We start from the raw sequence: 22,107 nt of genomic DNA, 5'->3' as shown, positions 1-22,107 counted from the left end.
GTTGGTGTAACATTTTTTGATATTTATTGGAGTTTCTTGATCCTGGTTTTGCCCTGTAGTGAGCAACAAAAACATTCTTTGTAATTCTTCATGTCCTTTTAAACGTCTAAAGAAGACATTGCTTATGAGCTAACAAACATACTGGTCGAAACTTTTATTACAAATCATGTTACTTTATCATCAATCAACTGATATTTTAACTCCTAAAAAAGTCGTCAGGGATTTCATCTTAATCTCTTTGTATTTCTGGTGGTGTTGAGCTCGTTGAAAATGGAGAAAAAATATCATTAATGAAGAATTCTATCATTTGTTTCTTTGGGCTTCTTTGAAAGTTTCAAAAATAATTTTAAAGATTCACGTTTTTACAACTTTGTTAACGTAATATCGTTGGAATAAAATTATCGTTCAAAGGTAATCTGTTGGTTCATATTTATTTTGATCATCTTTGGAAGAAAAAAACGTGACAAGCAACTGAGGAAGTTTAAACTGTGATCTAAGACAAAGGAGAGCTTTTGAGAAAAAATAAAATTAATTTATATATTGTATAAAACATATTTCGATTCTCTAAAAGCGAGTTTTTATATTAACTGTTTTTTCGGTTCACATTCTATATACTTTTTTTTTCGTTCTCCTTGATATGTTTATTTAGCAGAGCACCATATCACGGATCTGTTCAGATGGACGAGGACGTTACACTGAAACAACGTGGGATTCTCACCACTGGGTTACAGTACACAGAGTTAAGATTTGTGACATTCTGTCTGATCTCCGTTCATCTTGACAATAGTCCTAAAGTATAGTTTTAGTATAACATATTCCCTCCTGTATCCCGCTGAAGCTCAAAGCCAAACGTCATTAAAAGTCAGGAGTTTATCTCTTCTTCGTGGCACTGAAAGACTCGGCCGCTTACTCCCGACATTTCTGTCGCACAAACACATTCCCTCATGGTACCATTCCCTTGGAAGGCTTGACAATGTCCACACGTGGAATATTAGAAATTTTGTCTCTAGTTTATCCGCATAGATCATTTCTAGTTCTGGTACCCGTTCTTTGTATATTCTTACTTTTGTTTTCACTTCAAGAATCGATTTGACACTTCAGTTACCAAAATATAATCCCCTATAAATGTAGATTCACTGGTTCTACACTAACTTCAGATTGTATACTATGGTTTGTCCATATTTTGATGTCATTATAGATTATAGACTTTTTATTTAGTATTATTTAACTACATCAAGATCAAACTCAGACAGCAAATAAATCTTCGTTTCGCATGGATTTATTGCTTCAACGCTAAATCCATTTAATGGACTTATTTGCTTAAAATTTAGCCTCAAATTATGTATTATAATCTTCCTTAATGTAGTTTCGCTAAGAAACTACATTAAAATGCTTGTAAGACTAACTATAGATTGTTAATAATAATGTTAAGCATGTATTTTCTGAATCAAAACTAACCTCAAAGTGCAGATTGTAAGTTTCGTTAAGCGTTACTTACTGTTTTCAAACTAACTTCATATTTTCGATTCTAATCTCCTTTGAAATAGTTTCACTGCTTTAACACTAACTTCAGACTATTCATTAAAATCTCCCTTTAACGTGGTTTTGTTTTTTCAGAACTAACTTCTGATTGATAACACTATGTAACAAAATTTTTACTTTTTCTTGTTCCTGGGCAGAAAGTGTTATTTCCAAATTGCTTAAGCCTAAAGTAAATGGAAAAGACCTATTTTTCTTTTCAAACTTTGCTGTTGTGACCTGGGTGATAAAATTTACTCATTTTCCAGAACATTCCAGGTAGATTCAGTGCTGAGTAGCTGATAGAGAATTTTCTCGAAATTACAAGAATTTTCAAGAACTTTCTAGAATGTTGTAGAAGCCTCAAAGCTGTGCTGCCCCATAACGGCAATAAGTATCTGTCTCTTCCCTTGACTCATTCGATGCATCTCAAAGACGAATACATCAGCGTCAAGACCTTGCTAGAGGTCTTGAAGTATGATGAGTATGGCTGGGAGGTTATCGCAGACTTCAAAACGATGGCATTCCTGATGGGTCTCCTGATGTTGTCCCAAAGGCAAATATAACAGGGACACCGCAGCGCACTACAACAGGAAGCACTGGCCACAACGGAGAGGCCATTGTGGAGAGGCACAATGTCAAGTGTGAGCCACTAGTGGACCTTCAAAAAGTGTTGTTCCCACCATTGCACATAAAATTGGGTCTTATGAAACAATTTGTCACAGCTCTTAATAAGGAGTCTTCAGCCTTCAAGTACCTTCGTGACTTTTTTTCTAAGCTGTCTGGGGCAAAGGTCAAAGCTGGTGTCTTCGTTGGACAACAAATAAAGAAGATTCCGGAGTATACAGAATTCCCCAAGAAGCTCAGTAGGTAGGGAAAAAAGCTTCGGACAGCTTTATCGCAGTGGTTCGGAGCTTCTTGAGCAATTACAAGAGCGAAAATTATGTGGAACTGGTTGAGGCTCTGGTGAAGAACAACGGCAAAATAGGCTGCAGGATGCCCCTGAAGGTCCATATCCTTGACGCTCATCTTGATAAACTCAAGGAGAACATAGAAGCATATTCAGAAGAACAAGGCAAGCGCTTCCACCAAGAGACTATATTTGGTGGCTGATATGTCAAAGTGATTAACATTACAGTCGCAAATCTCGAAACACTACTCACTTCTAAGCATTTATGTTAATTTTTGTATAACTTTATTATAAATAAATGTAATTCTTGATTCATTTGTTGTTTCATTCAGACCTTATGTAAATGAAAATGTGCAAATTTGCCCGTTTATAAAAAGAAAATAGGCTAAATTCTAAATTTCATAATCCAGGTCACAAAAGCAAAGTTTGAAGGAAATAATGACCATTTTCTGTAATTTTACAACATAAGCAATTAAGAAATAACTCATACTATCCAGGAACAAGATTTGTGTTACATAGTGTAATCCCTGTTTAATGTGGTTTCACCGCTTCAAAAACAAACTCAGATTGTAATTACAATTCCTTTTTAAGATGCTTTCATTGTATCAGCACCGACATCAGATTGAAAATCGCAACTAACAACGGAAACGTACTACAATTATTAATCTGTTAATAATGAAATGCAGTCATCAAAGCAAACAGAAGAGCTTGCAAATTATATTTGACAAGTTAGATTGAAAAACATAATTTTGTTTGTTTGTAATTATGCACAGAGCTTAATATAGTAGGATATACATATATATATGCTATTCACACCACAGGTAACGAAATAAACGTTTAACAAAATTCCGTAATTTGGAACTCAAACATCAGAGATAAGGCAACTAGACAGAAATATACACTGCCAAATCATACGCTGTTCTAATCAAATATTAGGATTTTACTATCACTCTTATGACGCATTTAACCCAAAGTGCTGAATATATTTGTGTGAATTTTGGACTCTCAAATTCACAGTTGTGCACGCAAGCCACTAGGATACGCCCAACACACCAGAAACATTGGTTAATCATAATCATACGTCATTCACGAGAAGTTTATGCTAAAACGCAGTTTTAGACATATAAAATTATGTTATTAAATCTGCATCGAATTGTATACATTTTTTTTTTTACATTTCAATAGTAAAATACAGGTTTGACTTCTTTTAGAAAACTTATTTCATAAAGCGTTATTGTAAAATTAATCAAATTAGACCAATGTTTATTCAACCCTGTCTTGCTTGTCCTATTCATAACGCTTGAGTACATATAATCAAATACACCATTAAAATTTTTTATATCAACAATTAATACTTGGTAAAGGTTACTAAGAAGAAACAACAAAATAATTAGATTATATTAGCTAATATATTGTTAAGCTTTACTCGCTGGACTGGAGAATTTTTTTATTCATATTCACTGGGTTAGAGAATAAATTGTCAAGCCTTACTTACTGTACTGGAGAAAATTTATTCTTAGTCACTGGGTTAGAGAGTATATTATTAAGCCTTATTCCACTGATATCTATTAGACAGTGTCCAAACCTTTTTCGTCTTAACTTGTTTCAACTCTGTCAACCATTTCTCTAATTACTTCCTTTAAATCTTTTTCAGGGCATTTATCCTACCTCTTAAATCTCCTTATTCACCCTTAGCACAAGAAAGGTTTCTCCTTTACTTCATTATTTCCTTGGAGTATTAATTTTGTTTACTAGGCTGTTATTTCAGTATTTTTCCGAACTCATGTTTATATTTCTAAATCCAAATTCTTCTAATTACTTTCCCCCATATTATTGCTAATATTTAATAGTATTTACGTAACCAGTCCAACAACGTTTATATGAGTATTTTTGTTGTCACCCTCCACACTAAACATGAGAAACTTGTTACGTTTAACGACTACTTCTGAGCTTAATTGCAATGGAACACGGTCATTACTACTTGGCAAAGGCGTCTGCTCGAAACGTCACACACAATATACTAGAAAATGTTTTCATTCAGACGTCAATTTATTCTTTATTATCATGTATCCAAATTCTATATAGTTGTCTTAGAACAAGTTTTAATTCCGGCTATCTTGTAATTGGTTAATTTGTCCTACATAGCTTCCTACTGTTTAGTTTAACTAACTATCTATATATAGCTCCTTTGATACAAGTTTAACAAGAAACGTTGTCCTACATAATTTTCTTTTACCAAACTAACAAACATTGTTCTGTATAGTTTCCGTTTATGAAGTTCAACAGATAAACTCACTATATAGCCCCTTAGTAGCAAGTTTAACTAATAAAAATCGTCACATATAAGTAGTTTGTATTAAGCTTAACTGGCAAATGTCATCCTGTATAGTTACCTAGTTTTACGCTTGAGCTATTAAACATTACCTCAATAAACTTACGATTTTCTGCAATTTCATAATGGATATCTTAGCCAGCTGTGTATCGAAAATAGCGTAAACCACACTAATGAGATTAGACTAAGTTGATTTATGATTACATAATATTTGTGTATCATACATGTTGGTACCAAATTATTCTTCCTTCTTTAGAGAACCTTTTCAAATATTTTACTTCAGTCTGTTCCTCGTTTCTAACTTCTTTCCTTCCCTCTAACAAACAATAATGAGCTGTTACAGAAATAGAAAAAGAAAGAAAAACAAGACAAATAAACAAACAACATTTAATCTATCATTTGTGCCACAGTCTGCATTATTTGAAACCCTAGGAATCTCAGTGTTTATTTTTATTCAATAGAACATCTTTTATTATTCAAACAAAAGTGTTTCTTTAAATACAGAAAACACAAAAGATAGACTTAACAATTGGATATCTTACCTGTTTTAAGTCTTCAGTTACTATGAAATATTTTGTAACTTACCCGATACAATTGATAGTATTGGAACTCGTCTGTGTCTGACTCGAAGCTCGAATTTTGAGATAGAATGTCAGAAATGTTTCCGAAAAGTTTATGCTCTAAGATCAACACTGAGATGTTGTAATCTGAAGTATTCATTTTCTTCGGTCTAAAAACCACTCGACTTGCAGAGTTAACGGTGTTCTCATATCCAAAATAGCCTACGAGTAATTTGATTAACTGTTCAACTTAAACCTTTGGTGCATTTTCCTGGTTTATTTGATTCTCTCAAGAAGAAGAAGTATTTCTAGGTGATATTAAAACCGGCAGAACCGTATTTGTTAAGTCTTGCCAAGAAGGCGGGTGAATGTTCAATATATCACATATCAGTGACGCAATATTAAAGGCTCTTTCTTATTGGTTACCTCAATGATGCTCATCCTACATTTTCCTGTTGTAGTTATGGTGAGTTATGCACGTTTTTCTCTATTTAGAGAAATTCACATCTTTAGATCAAACAAGAAAAGAAATGTATCAACAATTAAAATATAAAAGTTACGACATCGTGAAGCATGTGCTTTTTATTTTGGTTTCAGAGAATTTGTTCCCCTTCCCTCCAATCATCCAGTGATAAATGTGACGGCTTGTTGCGCTAAATACCAAGTTTCGATACCCATGATTGGCACAGCAGTTAGCCAACTGTATAGCTCTGTATTTAATAAACAAACAAAATAAAGTATTAATGAAACAGAATTAAGATCTCTATGTTTCATCGTACGGCAGCAGCAAAGTTTTTCTTAAAACGTGAGCAAGGCTTAAGTCACCTAAAGCAATGTTTCTAAACCTCTTCGATATCAAGGGTCGACTCGCTGCCTCTCCCAACTGTCACTAAAACACGAGTAAAACGATAAAATAATTATCCTTTAAATATGAAGTTTGTGTTGTACGTGCGCGCGTGAGTGTAAAATCCCACAAACCGTTAGATACACAGATCTAAAGGATTTACATTTACTTTCATAACGGTGTCAAGAAGGTCCATATGTTCAATGTTTCCAGTGACCTGAATTCTGCCTTAACTATCCTCTTAGTCTGAATGATACAGAAATGTGGTCGTGAAATAATTGGTTGGAAATAATGAGAGATTTTATCATTAAAACGCCGTTAATTTTAATCTAACGTCGAGAACTTGTAAATTAAGGAACTGATTTTCATTTATGTCGCTCTAACAAAATGAAGTGGACACCAATAATTCGAGTCAATATACAGACATTATCAATAACTGACATAAATGCGAAACCACATAAAATCCATTGCCGTAGGGAGCAGTTTTAGACTGATTAGGCTATTGCTTTATTCCTATTTCTAGAGATCTCTGTGGGGCATGAACCACCAAGAAAGTTTTTTGAAAATTTAATGCTATGAGGTTGAATCTTGAGCAATCTTAACCAGAAATACTGCATAAAGAGAATGTAATGTATTGAATTAAAAGAATCATGTTTCAATACATGTCATGGAAACCTGGTAAGACCATAGCCTGACTGGTCTCACGGCTTCCCTGAGGTCAACCTAGAAAAAAAAAAGGGAGATTTGAAAATGAGATGTATCAGTGTATAAACTGTATGACAAAATATTTCACTTTTCATAGATAGGGAGGACTGAATTCCTAGATTATGGGACATTTATTTCTTGGGAAAGGTTATCTTTTTTTTGTGTGTGTAACAGAAGATATTACAGTGGATTATTGATTATTGTCGAACTTTATTAATCAGTTCATCTGTTACTGTTAGCCAGTTAGTTCAGTTCTGCGAGAATCAAACGCGGCTCAGTGGTTAGCGTTTCGAACGAGCGGATCTGAGGTTCCATATTTCGTGCCCCATTACCAACACAAACGAAAACCATTGCTCTCTGTATTTTGGAAGCGTTGATGCGTTATACGAATGGTTGTGAAACCTAGCTTTTCGATTAGAATAGTTCAAGAGTTGGCGGTGGGTGGTTTTGATTATCTGATTTCTCTCACTAGCCCATTACTTGAATATTAGGGTTAACTACCCCATATAGCATTTGAGTAGCTTTGCATAAAATTCAATTAAAAGCAGATTTTTCTAATGCTTCGAACGTTTGTGTTTTTACGAAAAAATACCCCTACCTAGTGGTACGTAGGTGCATGTTAGCGGACTAGACTTACAACACTAAAAACTGGGTTTCAATACTTGTGGTGAGAAAACACAGATAGCCTACTGTGTTGCTTTGTACTTAACTTCAAACAAACAAATAGATGAAAAATTAAAGATATGCATAATGTCACAGTTACGAGTAAATTAGCAAGTAAAATAAAAGTCTTTTTTACACTTGATTAAAAGTACCAAAAGGGTTGACCACTTTTACTTTCTGAGCTATCCAACAGATTTTAGTAAATTATTTACTCCAAATAACCATATGGTTAGAAAAATTAATGATTGAAGACGTATTGTAACTGTTGAGTGAAGTTTCTGGTACTAAATGCTACATGATGTTCTGAAAGGACCACAAATCTAATGTAACTGAGTGGTGATAGCATTATTGAGCAAACTACAGGTTCCTTGTCATATTCTCCTTTTTCATAGGAAATTATGGATACAATAAAGAGTACAGAGTTTTCGCAGAGTGCAAGTTCATATACAGTAGTAAGATCATAAATATGTTAATTTTATTTGATGAGAATTTGAGCTGAAAAGATTTAGTTGCATTGAAGAAACAAAAAGAGTTGATTATGATGGTCCATAGATAGCATTACATCACATAATGTGGCTATCATGTATTTTAGTTGTTTCATTCATCATGGTTAATTGTTTTATTTTTCATGTTTAGTTGTTTTATTCATAATGGTTAGTTGTTTTCTTCATCATGATTGGTTGTTTTCTTCGTCATGATTAATTGTCTTATTTTTCATGTTCAGTTGTTTTATTCATCATGTTTAATTGTTTATTCTTTATTATGTTTAATTACTTATTCTTGATCATGTTTGCGTGTTGTATACATCATGTTTGGTTGTTTATTCATCATGGTTAGTTGTTTTATTCATCATGGTAAGTTGCTTTATTCATTATGTTTGGTTGTTTTATTCATCGTGGTTAGTTGTTTTATTCATCATGGTTAGTTTTTTATTCATCATGTTTGGTTGTTTTGCACATCATGGTTGGTTGTTTTATTCTTCATCATGTTTAATAGCTTTATTCATCATTTTGGTTGTTGTATTCATCATGTGTGGTTGTTTTATACATCATGTTTAGTTGTTTTCTTCATCATATTTAATTGTTTATTCTTCATAGTATTTAGTTGTTTTCTTGATCATGTTTAATTGTTTATTCTTCGTCATCTTTACTTGTTTTATACAACATGTTTAATTGTTTATTCTTCGTCATCTTTACTTGTTTTATACATCATGTTTAGTTGTTTTATTCATCATGTTTGGTTGTTCATAATGTTTAATTGTTTATTCTTCATCGTGTTTAATTGTTTTATACATTATGTATAGTTGCTTTATTCATAATATTCGGTTCTTTCGTTCTTCTCATTCATGAAACATTTATTTTAAGAAAACATTTATGACCTCATGAACAAGCTAAAAAAAAAAGAAACAACATTTCTCATTGGATAACCCCTAGAGAGAATGTTAAGCCTTAGAACAACAACACAAAACGAAAACACACCAGACGACCACGGATTGATTACCTGAACCAATCCAAGAAAAGTATTTTGATATCCATCGACCGTTAGGAGCGACATCTTTTAAACTTCTCGACAGTTTAGATGATAATATGATATAATTATTAATTTGTGTATGACATATTTAATAATTAATAACTAATACAATAACATGATAGCGACAAGTACAGACTCAATGAATAATCATAATATGTAAGTTTATTACGCGACGTTCCATATTACACAGCTTGAAGACGTGAAGTTATTTGTTCATGTCAGTTCTTCACGTGTTTCTATAAGCAGCTTCAGTTTACTATTAACTGTAGCGCAGATAGCCCTCGCGTAGCTTTGCGCGAAATTCAAAAACAAGCAAACTGACTATTAATTGCACGTAACGTACACGAAACATTTTAAAATTCCTGTGTCAGAACTAAATATTTCATTTCGCTCTCTCATAAAAATGAAATGTTTTAATTAGTCCATCTCATTCTAAACATACCGTTTTCTTTAGCCATCAAAATGTTCATGATGGTCACTTTCTAAGCCAGTTAATACAGTGACGTCATTGCAAACATTTTTTCCTGATATTAATTTGTTACACTTTTGATCAATATAACAGTTACGAGGAGAGTGAGTGTTGTAACAGATAATGTTATCGGGCAAATGTGACGGTTTAAAACGTAATATCTTGTGTTTCACGAAACGCCCAAAACCGGAGAAACATAATAACCACAGAACTGAATACCAGTAATAAACATATCTTCTTTACACGAATTTTAATTAATCAGTTATATGTTTCATATCAAATGGCTGTTATCATAGCAAGCAAATTTCATTCTATTTTCGCTACTTGTTTATGATCCGTATGTTTCCTGTCTATCGGTGAGTTATCTGTTTCTGAATATCATTTTACATTTGTCTTTTTATTTCCGCCATGAGTTTCTGATTCATAAGCTGTCTTGTGTGTTAGTGAGACTAGCGATAAAAATCTCTCTTTTGTAGCCATGAGTTTATGATTCGTGAGACATGTGTCTGCCTGTTAGACGCCCATTGCTTTCTTTAATGTTTGTTTGTTTTTGTTTTTTTTAATTTCGCGCAAAGGTACTCGAGGGCTATCTGCGCTAGCCATCCCTAATTTAGGAGTGTAAGACTAAAAGGAAGGCAGCTTGTCATCACCACCCACCGCCAACTATTGGACTACTTTTTTACCAACGAATAGTGGGATTGACCGTCACATTATAACGCCCCCATGGCTGAAAGGGCGAGCATGTTTAGTGCGACAGGGATTCGAACCCGCGACCTTCGGATTACGAGTCGAACGCCTTAACACGCTTGGCCATGCCGGGCCGCTTTCTTTAATGTTTCAATTTTAAGTAAAAAATCATGAAACAGACAATGCTATAAAGTTGTAACAATGTACTATATTAGATGTACCGCGTATCAACTAGTTTCTATATAAATAAAATAAGTTTATTTGATAATTAGGCTTATGTTAACAAAATAATAACACTCTCAAATAAATTATAGAGTTTAAGAGGCAGAGAGACCACCATACAGAAATCAAAATGGTCTGATTTCACTGTGTTCGTGTATGAAATACATACACAACTTATTTACAAACATGCTATTGATAGAAACAGGAAACTAAAGTTATAAGAAAACATTGCAGCTTTACACGTAGACAAGGCCATTAGCGCTTTCTGACATGCTAGTGGTTGAAATACGGAACTAAGGTTGTAAACAAGAGCGCTGCAGCTTACCACGTAAATAAGGCTTATTCGTGCTGATTGAAAACAAAATGATTAATCGACTTGAGAAAACATTAACGTTCGAAACACAGTATGCAAATTGTCCACGTAAGGGTTTGGTTTCTGTTTAGAATTTAGCGCAAAACCACAAGAGGGATATCCGTCTCTAATTTAGCAGTGAAAGATCAGAGGGAAAGCAACTAATCTTCACCACCCACCGCTAACTCCTGTGTTACTGTTTACCAACAAATAGTGGGGTTTACTTCACATTATAACCACTACCCCCATACAAACACATACATGAAAGGGCTAGCGTGCTTGGCAAGACTAAGCTTTGAACCATAAATCCTCAGATTAAGAGTCCAGCACACTAACCACCTGGCCCACGAAAGTGTTAATATTCCGAACATAGTGTACTATTTACCCAACAGAACTTTAATATAAGTTGATGTTTATTGTATTGTTAGAATAATTGAACAAGATGCGGTGACAAATGATGAAACACGAACAGTATCAAATATCATTCGTCGTAACAATTACTTCACCTCCTCTACTACCAAACAAAAAAAAATCTTTGAATCTGGAATGGGTATTTTAATGATCACATTAGTATATTCTGACTGAAGTTATTTGTTCTATGTTAAACGTGTTACAGATTTTGGTTTAATATGGGATTTTTGCTTTAATCGTATTCGTGAAAAAAGTATTAATCCTATTTACCAAGGTCCGTAAATTTGAAATACTGAGCAGAAGAAGGATAATCAGTCAGTAAAACCAAACCATCCACCATCTATGTTAAGTGACTAATATTGGGTTAATCGTTTGTCTCTCTGGTAAACATCATCATCCTTCTATTGAGTTCATCGTTTGTGTCTCTAGTAAATATCGTCATCTTTCTATTGAGTTCATCGTTTACCTCTTTTAAAAACATTGCCATCCTTTCATCGAGGTATCTTAATTCACGAATAACCACGAATAATATAAAGGTCTTGATTGTACCTGGTTTGTTAGTCATTAGGAATTCTATTTCTGGGAGAAATATTGACGCAGTTTCTACATGTGGTTTTTGTGTTAGTAAAATACTGAATAATATGGTTTTACTAACTTCTATGTATTGTAGTTTGATCAAAATACGAGTAAAATATATAGATGGGTCTTCCCAGAAGAAGACTTGGAGTTCAGTAATATTCAGTTATCCAAACCTTAGTTCAGAACTGTTTTACAGAGCAGTAACGACAGAGGCTTTTTGGAAACCAGCACTCAACCACATAAAATATACACTGTTTCTGAAACGTATAATTCAAATTATAGAGACTTCAATATCAAACATATTTTTCAGTCGAATACAAGAATCCAAAAAATTTCAAAAATGATTGGAAAATACAAAAGACATACTTATACGAAAAACAAGTCTGTCTGAACACAAAACAAAAAGTATGACGATTCAATTCATATAAAGAAAAACGTTGAGCAATTTTGCACAATTGGAACACCGTTCAAAAAACTTCTTGAATATTTGTAAAAATAACAAAAACATTGGTGGTCGACTTCATTTCATTACTAGATTCAAGTCTTATAGTTATAATGTTCCACAAAGTATGCATCTTGTGCTTTATCAAAGTAATGCCAATTTTTTTGCAAAACCCTGTATTTATGAATAGAAATTCAATATCAAAAGTCAGTTTGTTTTAAAGCGAGGAAGGCATAGCATGCCAGGTGAGTTCAAGCGTTAAACTCGTAATCTGAGGGTTGCGGGTTCGAATCCCCGTCACACCGAATATATTCGCCCTTTCAGCCGTGGGGGTGTTATAATGTGACGGTTAATCCCACTATTCGTTGGTAAAAGAGTAGCCAAGAGTTGGCGGTGGGTGGTGATGACTAGCTGCCTTCCCTCTAGTCTTACAATACTAAATTAGGGACGGCTAGCACAGATAGCACTCGTGTAGCTTTGCGCAAAATTCATAAAACAAAACAAATAATTTAAAGCGAGAGTCAGTAATCAGGTTCAAATTCTCCCACTGAACATGCTTGCCCTTTTAGCTGTGGGGTCGTTATCATTCAACTGTCAATCCAACTATTTGTTGGAAAATAAACTGTTTCCCAAGAGTTGGAGTTGGGTGATGTTGACCAGTGGCTTCCCCTCTGGCCTATCACTTCTAAGTTAGAGATGGCATAGTGCAGACAGCCCTCGGATCGGTTTGCACGAAATTCGTCAAACAAAGAAACAGTTTTTTTTTATTTCTATGTTATTTTATCTTTGGTGGGGCCAAACGATTTGAAATCGGAACAAAAGCTATTCCGACATAATGGTCGATATTTACACGAAACGTAAATATGGAGTTAACTTACAACAGAAAGGCTTTGTCATCATACAAAATAAAGCCTTGGAGGTTTTCAGGAATCCATTGCGTTCGTTGGAAACAACATTAGTTTAATCTGCAAAGTTAAGAGACAATCTGAAACATGTGAACTGAACTTAATGGGTTAACTCGTCACGTTCACATTATGAAACTTCAAGTGATCTTTCAAACCGAAGCTTTGTTTAATTCTTGTAAGAACTCCAAGCACATTTGAATAGTCAGGTACGTCACTAGATTCTTTAGGCGTTGTTTAATTAGCATATTCTTCCATACGTCTCAACGTCTTTGCTAACCAGAATCGATTTATTCTTTCCTGCGACAAAGACAGCTAAGTTTATAAACTACATTTGATAAAAATACGGTCTTTATATACAAATAAATACTAGAAACATCCTAGTTTAAAGATGTGTCGAAGCTATGCAAACAGATTCACTCCCCGAAGAAGAGTGAATAGATTTTTTAACAAAAGAAAAAAATTATTTTCTAATGTGTTTAACGGTTATAAACATTCGATGTTTAAGAATCTATTATGTGGCTAGTTTACTAATGTTTCGTTCGTTCAGCTAATCGCAGGTTATTCGATCAATCAAATACAGAGATCAATATTTTTTACGAAGAAACGTTTAGAGGTTTTCAAAGTTTAAGAAAAAACACAAAAAAATTCATGTTTGAAATTTATACATTTAACTAAAATGTTCAGTAAATATATCGAAACCTTTGGTACTTAGCATGGTATTCAAATAAGCTCCGAAAAATGTTTTTCATGCTTGTCTGACGTCATCTAGTGACGTAGAATTGGGATAGGGAATACACAACTTACTGACCGATTAATGTGGTTTTGAAAGATTCAAGTAAAGGCTTGACATTAATGTAAACAATATACGTCCTAATTAATTGTATTTTTATTTAATTAACCATTTAAGAACAAAAATAATGTTAATTATAAAAGTGTTACTAAACCTATCATCATAATTACAACAGGCATCACTCTTTTAGTAACAACTAAACCTTAAGGTGTTGGACGTTAAGAATACCAACATTTTACAGTTTGTTTGTTTGGTATGAATTTCGCAAAAAGCTACACGAGAACTTTCTGCGCTAACTGTCCCTAATTTAGCAGTATAAGACTAGAGGGAAGGCAACTAGATACCCACCGCCAGCTCTTGGTCTACGCTTTTATCAACGAATAGTGGGATTGACCGTAATATTATAATGTCCCCACGACTGAAAGGGCAAGCGTGTTTGGTGTGATGGGAAATCGAACCCGCGACCCTCTGATTACAAGTTGAATGCCTTAACAACCTGGCCGTGCCGGGCCGAAACTTTGAGAAATTAAATCTTGAATATAAAGTATGAGATATTCTGTATTGCCAAGTCGACAGAATATCAGAAAAAAATTCAGACACTATATTTTATTGGAGCTAAATGTTTTTTGTTGTCATTAAAAATCCGTAGTGCACACTGGAAGGATTATAAAAGAACAACCTTTACACTCCAGATAAATATAAAACATTATATAACTGAAAACAGTTGTGTATATTAATCCTTAAAAGTCGCAAAGGTGAAACGTTAATTTAAATAAAAATTTTTCTTTTGTTGTCTTTCTGAAGTGTAAAAATAGTTGTTTTTTAAACTTTTACCAAAATAAGCTAAATGTTGTTAATGTAATTATTATTTCTGACACGAGATACATCATGTAAAAATATAATTTCGTTTGCAAGTAAAAAACACGCAGTAAAAAATTTCGTTTTCTCCGAGAATGTTAAATATGGTTAGCATATTTACAGTATGATATATCTAATATCCCAGTTCGTTACGTTTTCACTATCATTACGTTAATACGAAAATTCCAACTTTTTTTTTCTAATTTAATACTCCCTTTTACTAAGTTACAACAAACGTATAAGGAAGTTGCAATAAGTTCATGAAATGCCCAATCCTACCACAATAAAAACGATGTCATGTGTCGTGTTAACAGTCTATTTTTAAATAACAAATTAATTATCTTATGGTTGCATTCGTTTTCAATTCAAGCAAGGGGGTTTGTTATAAGTTTGTTTATCATAAAATGTGGCATTTAATGTACAAGGTTTGCCATGTCCTTCAAGACAAATATAAGTTTGTTAGCAATTATACACCCTTGTGCAAATTAATTGAAACAAATGGTCATTTTACAATATTTTCAGCATGGCGGCCGGTGTAGGGTCGCTGGACCCGCTGATTTCCTTTAATAGTCATTTTTTCACACAGACGGCGTCATTAGCTGTGTTTTGCAGTACGGTCGATCTATTTTTGGGATATATGACGAAATTTTGAGGAATATTACGTCATTTAAAATTGCATTAGAAGGGCAAGGAGACCAGTCAGAAAACAACTTCTTACCAACTCAATGAAGAAAAAACAGTATCAATGGGGTCTAAAATACAAGAACTGGAGGCAAGAACAATGGAGGAAGGTGTTATTCAGTGACGAGACTCATTTCTTCGTACAGGGTGAAAGAAGTCTACATGTTCGCAGATCTCCAGGTGAGAAACTTCGAAAATCTCACATCAGTCAGTTCGTAAAACATCCCTCAAAGAAGATGTTTTGGGGCTTTTTCAGTTACTATGGCGTCGGAGGCTTACATATCGTAAAAGGTATGATGCGAGGACCACAGTACATCGAAGTTTTGCAGAGAAGAGTCGTTCCAGAATTGAAAAAGAGATTGCCAGATAGATCTGGCATTTTTCAGCAAGATCTGGCTTCGTGCCACACATTGAAACTTGTGAAGAATTTATGACTACAACGCGAATAAAGGTGCTGGACTGGTCTGGAAACTCTCCGGACTTAAATTTTATTGAAAATTTTGGGCTATTTGTAAAGAAAGACTTCGGGGAAAAAACTGTACTGAGAAAGACAAGCTAATTGAGACCATAATTGAGGTGTGGTACCGCGATCCAAAAATTAGTAAAGATTGCAGTCAACTTGTGGACTCGATGCCAAAGCGGATTAATGATCTTCTGGAAAATAAAAACGGTTATATCATGTATTAATTTGTGAGTAATTTTTGGATTCTCAGAAATAAAACGTAAAAAAAATCGTAATTTTCCGTCTTCTTTCAATTAATTTGCACAAGGGTGTGGCTTGGCATTGGTATGGTTTGATATGTCACAAGCTGTTTACGCGAAGGGGCTTGTGAGACAACCAGGAGCGTTCAGAAACGCCTTTTTTTTTCTTTATCAGCGTTCGCAAAATTCAGGTTAGGTTAGATCCAACCAGGAAAGAATTATAGTATCACCTGGACTACAAATATAATAATTTATGATACTTTTAATATGCAGTTTATACTGCCCCTGGTGGCATCTTGGACAATTATTGGTGTTGAAAATGTTATATCATTTTCTATCCCGTGGCACAACGATAAGTCTACAGACATGTAATGCTAGAAACTGTGTTTCGATACCTGCGGCGGCCATGGCACTGATAGCACATTGTGTAGCTTTGTGTTTAGCTACGAACAGACGTTTTTTATCATACACATAAATCATATCTTGCTTTGAGCTTGGTGGAATATCTACAACTTCCCAGACTACAAATAAATATTTACGTCTCCAGAAGGCGTCGTTCAGTGTTTTTAATTGTTATATAAAAAATTTGAAAGTATTGTGTGTGTGTGCGTTTTTCTTATAGCAAAGCCACAATGGGCTATGTGCTCAGTCAACCGAGAGAAATTGAACGTCTGATTTTAGCGTCGTAACTTCGTAGACTTACCGTTGTACCGGGAGACATATTTTTTGAAAAATATATTGTTACTTAAAATATATATCTGCATATTAGACTATTCTTTTCTACACTAGAGCCCTCTAGTGGAGCATTTCTGAATTCAATATTCTGAATTATAAAACACAAAAATTAATATAATTTCGAAGAATCAATTGAAAGGTAAAGGACAGTTATCTGGAAATTAACTTTAAAATTATTTGAGATTATTTGATGAATATAAATAAACATCAGCCCCTTCTAATGTATTAAAAGAATAAATAGCTTAAAACTCTCAATCGTCCCCAGTGGCAACGCGGTATGTCTGCAGATTTACAACACTAGAAACTTGTTGTTAGAGTACAGATATTCCATTGTGTAGCTTTGTGCTCACCTTCAAAAAACAAAGACTCATAACTTCAAAAGTATATGTATTTTGATATCATGCTGTGGAAAATAGCCACAATTACGTCAGTGGGTAACAATGAAATAACAAACCAATAAAGTACAGATAAATATATCCTAAGATCTGGAATTATTCTTCACAAACTGTAGTTAAGTTAGGCTTAAAATCCAAAAACATCCTTATGAAAACGCATTTTCATCAATTCTAAGATCCGTGAATAATTTTCATAAAGTAAGATATTATCAGTGTTAAAATCCAGAACTGTCCTTCCTAAGTAGTAGTTAAATAAATCTTAAAATCCGGGAATATCCATCAAAAGTTATAGCTGTTAGTTTTTAGCAACTTTCTCTCTGAGATGACATCTATCAAAAGCAACACGACTCTGAATTCTTCATAACCCAGAACTTATATGAAGTACAAACAAGGTCAGGAAATGAGCTTTTAAATTATCGCCTCAGAGCAGACGCAAGCCAAGCAAACCGTTACTCAAAAATACAGCAAAATACAAAAATGTCAGTAAAAAACGACACAGATTGAACACTACGTCCTGAATCAGAAAGACTGTTGTTCTCTGCCAGTGACAAAAGTGACGTCAGTAGCATGGAAAAGCGAAAATACATGTAATTTATGGTGATATAAATGTTCCCTTACCAGCTCCACAGAACTAAGACATAGCAATCGTTATGAATCACATATCACCAGTCTTAGTATACATATGCAGATGGAGATAGACAAGTTGGTCCTTGACTAGTATATGGCTAATATACTTTTATTCTAAACCTTACGTCGCAAAAATATATAGCAGAAAAAAATGTTGACACACGTGTGGAAAGATGTTGAATTATAAATTGAAAATTTTAAGAATGTGAAATATTTTGCCTTCTAAAGTGAAAATCATAACATGGCACGTTTTGAACGTAAAACTATTTCTTAACGACCCTCTAAACACGTAAAAATACTGAGTCAACATAAGAATCCTTGAAATGTAAATGTTCACCTTGACCGTAAGTATGTTCATTTCAGGAACTTGGCAGAACTATATAACGTCACCACATGTCCCGTGTCAACACTTAGCAGAGTTATAAAATCCAAATGTATGTCCAGTGTGAGGATTCAACAGTAGGTTATACAGCCCAACTTTGTGTCCTATTAAATGTCCATAAAAAATTTCCAACCGTTAAGACAAGGAATTAGTATTGTATGAGTGGTATATTGCATCGTTTTAATTTTAGTTGGTTTCAAAATGGTATATCTTTATAAAAAGTACTGATGTTTATAGCCTTCGTTAATCGAAAATTTAACGATTTTTAACAGCAAGTGAAATTAATCGTTCAAGTTTTCTCCGTAAAGACAGTTCGATCATTATAAATAAAGATGATGTAAATTGTATAGATGATCAAACTTACTGTTGAGAATAACTTTAATATAAAAATTTAATTTCTATCATTCGTACAAACGACAGGTCGGAATGAAACGTGCATCTCAAGTAGTTGGACATCAAGCCTTTACTAAATCTCAGGGTAATTTTCCACTATGAAATTGTGCAATGAACGTTACACGCTCGAGAAACTAGAGTTGACGTTGACAAAAGTTTAACAACGCAAAGAGGAGGTTTCATTAACTGTTAGAGCATAGAGTAATTTTGTGACTAAACGTTTCTTACGCCAATAATAACTAATCATTTATATTGAGCATTTCATAATATATATACAAGGCTGTACTAATTGATTCTTTTGTATTATTTAGGGAGATAAACAGTACAGCTTTGTAAGAGGAAACATGTAGACCAATCTGTCATCCATTCCTTCACAGCGTTTCACGTCTTTCAATAATTTTGAGCTCTCACTACTGATGTCAGATAATAAGTAATTATTAGATATATATTTACCTGTGTTAAAATGTACATACAGTGTCATATCCCTTTTACAAAAAGTTCTTTTGGAACCAGTTTTTCATTAAATGTCTGTTATTCTTTTAAACTTTCTAATCTGAACCATTTGATTCTGAATTGGTTATAAGATGAATTGTCTCGACAAAAAGAGCAGTAGTTTAAAGGCCAGTTTTTTGACGAAATAAAGACTTTTCAATATTTGAGATGAAGAATCATCTCAGACGATATGTATGATTTTTTATAGATATCTATGCATATTAAAATATACACACACTGTCATATCCCTTTCTCTCAAGTGTTGTCTTAGAACCAGTTTTTGTTTAAAAACCTATAATTGTTTTACATTTTCTAATCTGTACCATGTGTATTAAAGTTGGTTATAAAGTGGCAGTGGCGGCGCCAGTATATTTTCGTTCGGGGGGCTGAGGTAAATTGTGGAGGGGCTTTCCAAAATGCCATCAATATGAAGTATAGATGGTAAATTATAATAATGTAAATACCAAGGTACATTTCAGAAAGGTGTGCTATTTTGAACTGCGTTTTCAATGCAGTTTTTATTGGAAACTCATACTCTGATTAATAATTCATTATTACAAATTAGAAATAATCTGTTTATGAAAATATGCATATATGTAAAAGAGGAAGATCATCTAAATTCCACCCAAGGTAATACATAATAATAAAGAAAATCAAGATTAGCTTAGATTGAACATTTAATATACCATTAAGAGTAAAGCTACAAGTCAAAAGAAATATAATATAAAGACATAGTTTACATAGCAGAAACGAATTATCCCATGTGAAGTTAATACACTCTGAGGAAAGGTAAGATCACTATCAGGCTAACTATCTTTCATCAGGTTGTGTTTATAATCAATATTACTTCAGAACAATGCGCCTGTTTTGGTAATTGGCAGCAAATGTCTCTATAACACTATAAATATCGAGTTGTTTTGCCCTCCTGGAGTTTACTGATATGACAGCAAGGTTGCTGGAGCGGTTGTTACCACTGCTGTTGCGCAAGTATGTCTTGAGAAGCTTCAGACATGAGAAACGTCTCTCACAGGCAGCTGAAGTGACAGGCAGGGTCACAGCGATGCATACAAGTTTGTGGAGATCCATGAAGGCATTCTTGTATGGCTCCAGCATGGTTGCAAGCTCCAATGGTGTGGATACTTCTTGCTCCTTGTCTTTCTTCCTGGCAATTAGCCGGTTCAGCTGGTGGACCTCCACTGCAAAGTCACCCTTGGCACACACAATAGTTTGCTGCCATTTTGCTTGCTTGTCCAGAAATGTGGAGTGTTTGGGGTTTAATGTAGTTTCACTCATCAGAACACTGCAGGCGTCAGAGGAGAATCTTTTTTTCAGCTCGTTGAGCATCCTGTCTATGATGGCATAGAAGGTGTGTCTCCTGGCATCTGGTGTTGGTTCATTGCTTTGGCTAGTACTAGATGTGATTATAAATTCGTCCAAGTGTCTGGGAGCAGATCGCTGTCCACCTTGACGCACCGTCTTAGTGCATATTCCCACTTTCTTACATATATCTTCAGCATACTCTTCCAAGTCTTTCCATGCTGTTTCAGTTCTCATTTCTGAGAGACCAGAGATGACAGATTGTACTAGGTACTCTGAAGAGGCCAGCTGCAGGTCAGGTGACTGGAAGTGATCTGATAGCTGTTTTGTCATCAACAGCAGTTTTTCTATGGCCACTAGACTGGTTACAAACTGCTGATTTAGGAGAATGCACAGACCTTTGATTCAGTGGCTCTGTGGACATTGTCCCCCTCCACAAGCTGCTTTCGGGTTGTCACAATGGCAGGGAGGGTTCTTTTTACAGCCAGATAAGCAGCATGTTGGCAGGTCCATCTTGTGTCTGACGGTCGCTTCAACTCTATGTGCTGGTTCACGGGTTCAAGCTCCTTCTGTACCGAATCGAGTTTTAATCAAATGTCTGTAACACTTTTAAACTGTCTGATGAGTATGAATGAATTTTTGAATCGTTACTTCTTAATCAAGTATATGTCTCAATGAACACAATCTACAATCTGTAAATTTTAAAAAGAAATATTTAAATCTTCACTGATAGGCTTCATATAGTGTTGTAGTGTATGTTATATGAATGGCTTGTTTAAACGTCTTTAATCTTATCCTATCCCAGTATGTATATTGTACATTTAAGAATATGAATAGAAGATAATATTAACTAATTATTTTATATCAGCTAGGAAGATGAAATGTTCATCCTTCTGACATGGAGCCTAGTTTGTCATTCAATTTACCCTTTTTGACAGCGTTATGCTTGTTTCGGTATTTTCCAGCTTTGGTTATTAATCTCAGATAATGTAAGATATATATATAGGTAAGTATTTCCGTATCTTCAAATATATATATATATATACTGTCATATCCCTTTAACAGTCTTATCCAAACTCCTAATCTCTTGATATATTGAAAGGATTAAACCTCAAATATCACAATAAAAGAAATAAAGAATTATATTGATATTTTAGCCAAAATTTCGAAGAAAGTAAATAGTTTTCAATCATTGGGCTGAAGTTAGTTTCTACTGTGAATTTGATATTCTGAAAATCGCTATTTATTTTATCAACAAATAATTCGTGCTCTGATCTTTGGAGTCCGTGGATGCTTTATATGAGAAACAGTAAACTCCTTCTCTTCTGTTATAATAGCACATGAATTGACGGAAAATGATGTTTACTAACTGCCTTATCTCACAATTTGCAGGTTGAAAAATCTAACCTTGTCATTACCATGCTTGTCTTTTCTATCGTAACGTTATTATTATGTGATTGTCAATAAAAACTATTCGTTGATAAAGAGTAGCCCAGGCTTTTGCTCTGGCTGCTGTGGGCTGTGCACTTTCCTTGTGTTTAGAAAATAGACAAGTGTATGGAAAAGATTAAAAACAACAACTACCGGAAGAACTCCAAACTTCCAG

Source organism: Tachypleus tridentatus, chromosome 3 (assembly GCF_004210375.1).
Source record: "Tachypleus tridentatus isolate NWPU-2018 chromosome 3, ASM421037v1, whole genome shotgun sequence".
Taxonomy (NCBI): domain Eukaryota; kingdom Metazoa; phylum Arthropoda; class Merostomata; order Xiphosura; family Limulidae; genus Tachypleus; species Tachypleus tridentatus.
The sequence above is the reverse complement of the archived record's forward strand: the minus strand, read 5'-3'. Positions refer to the sequence as shown.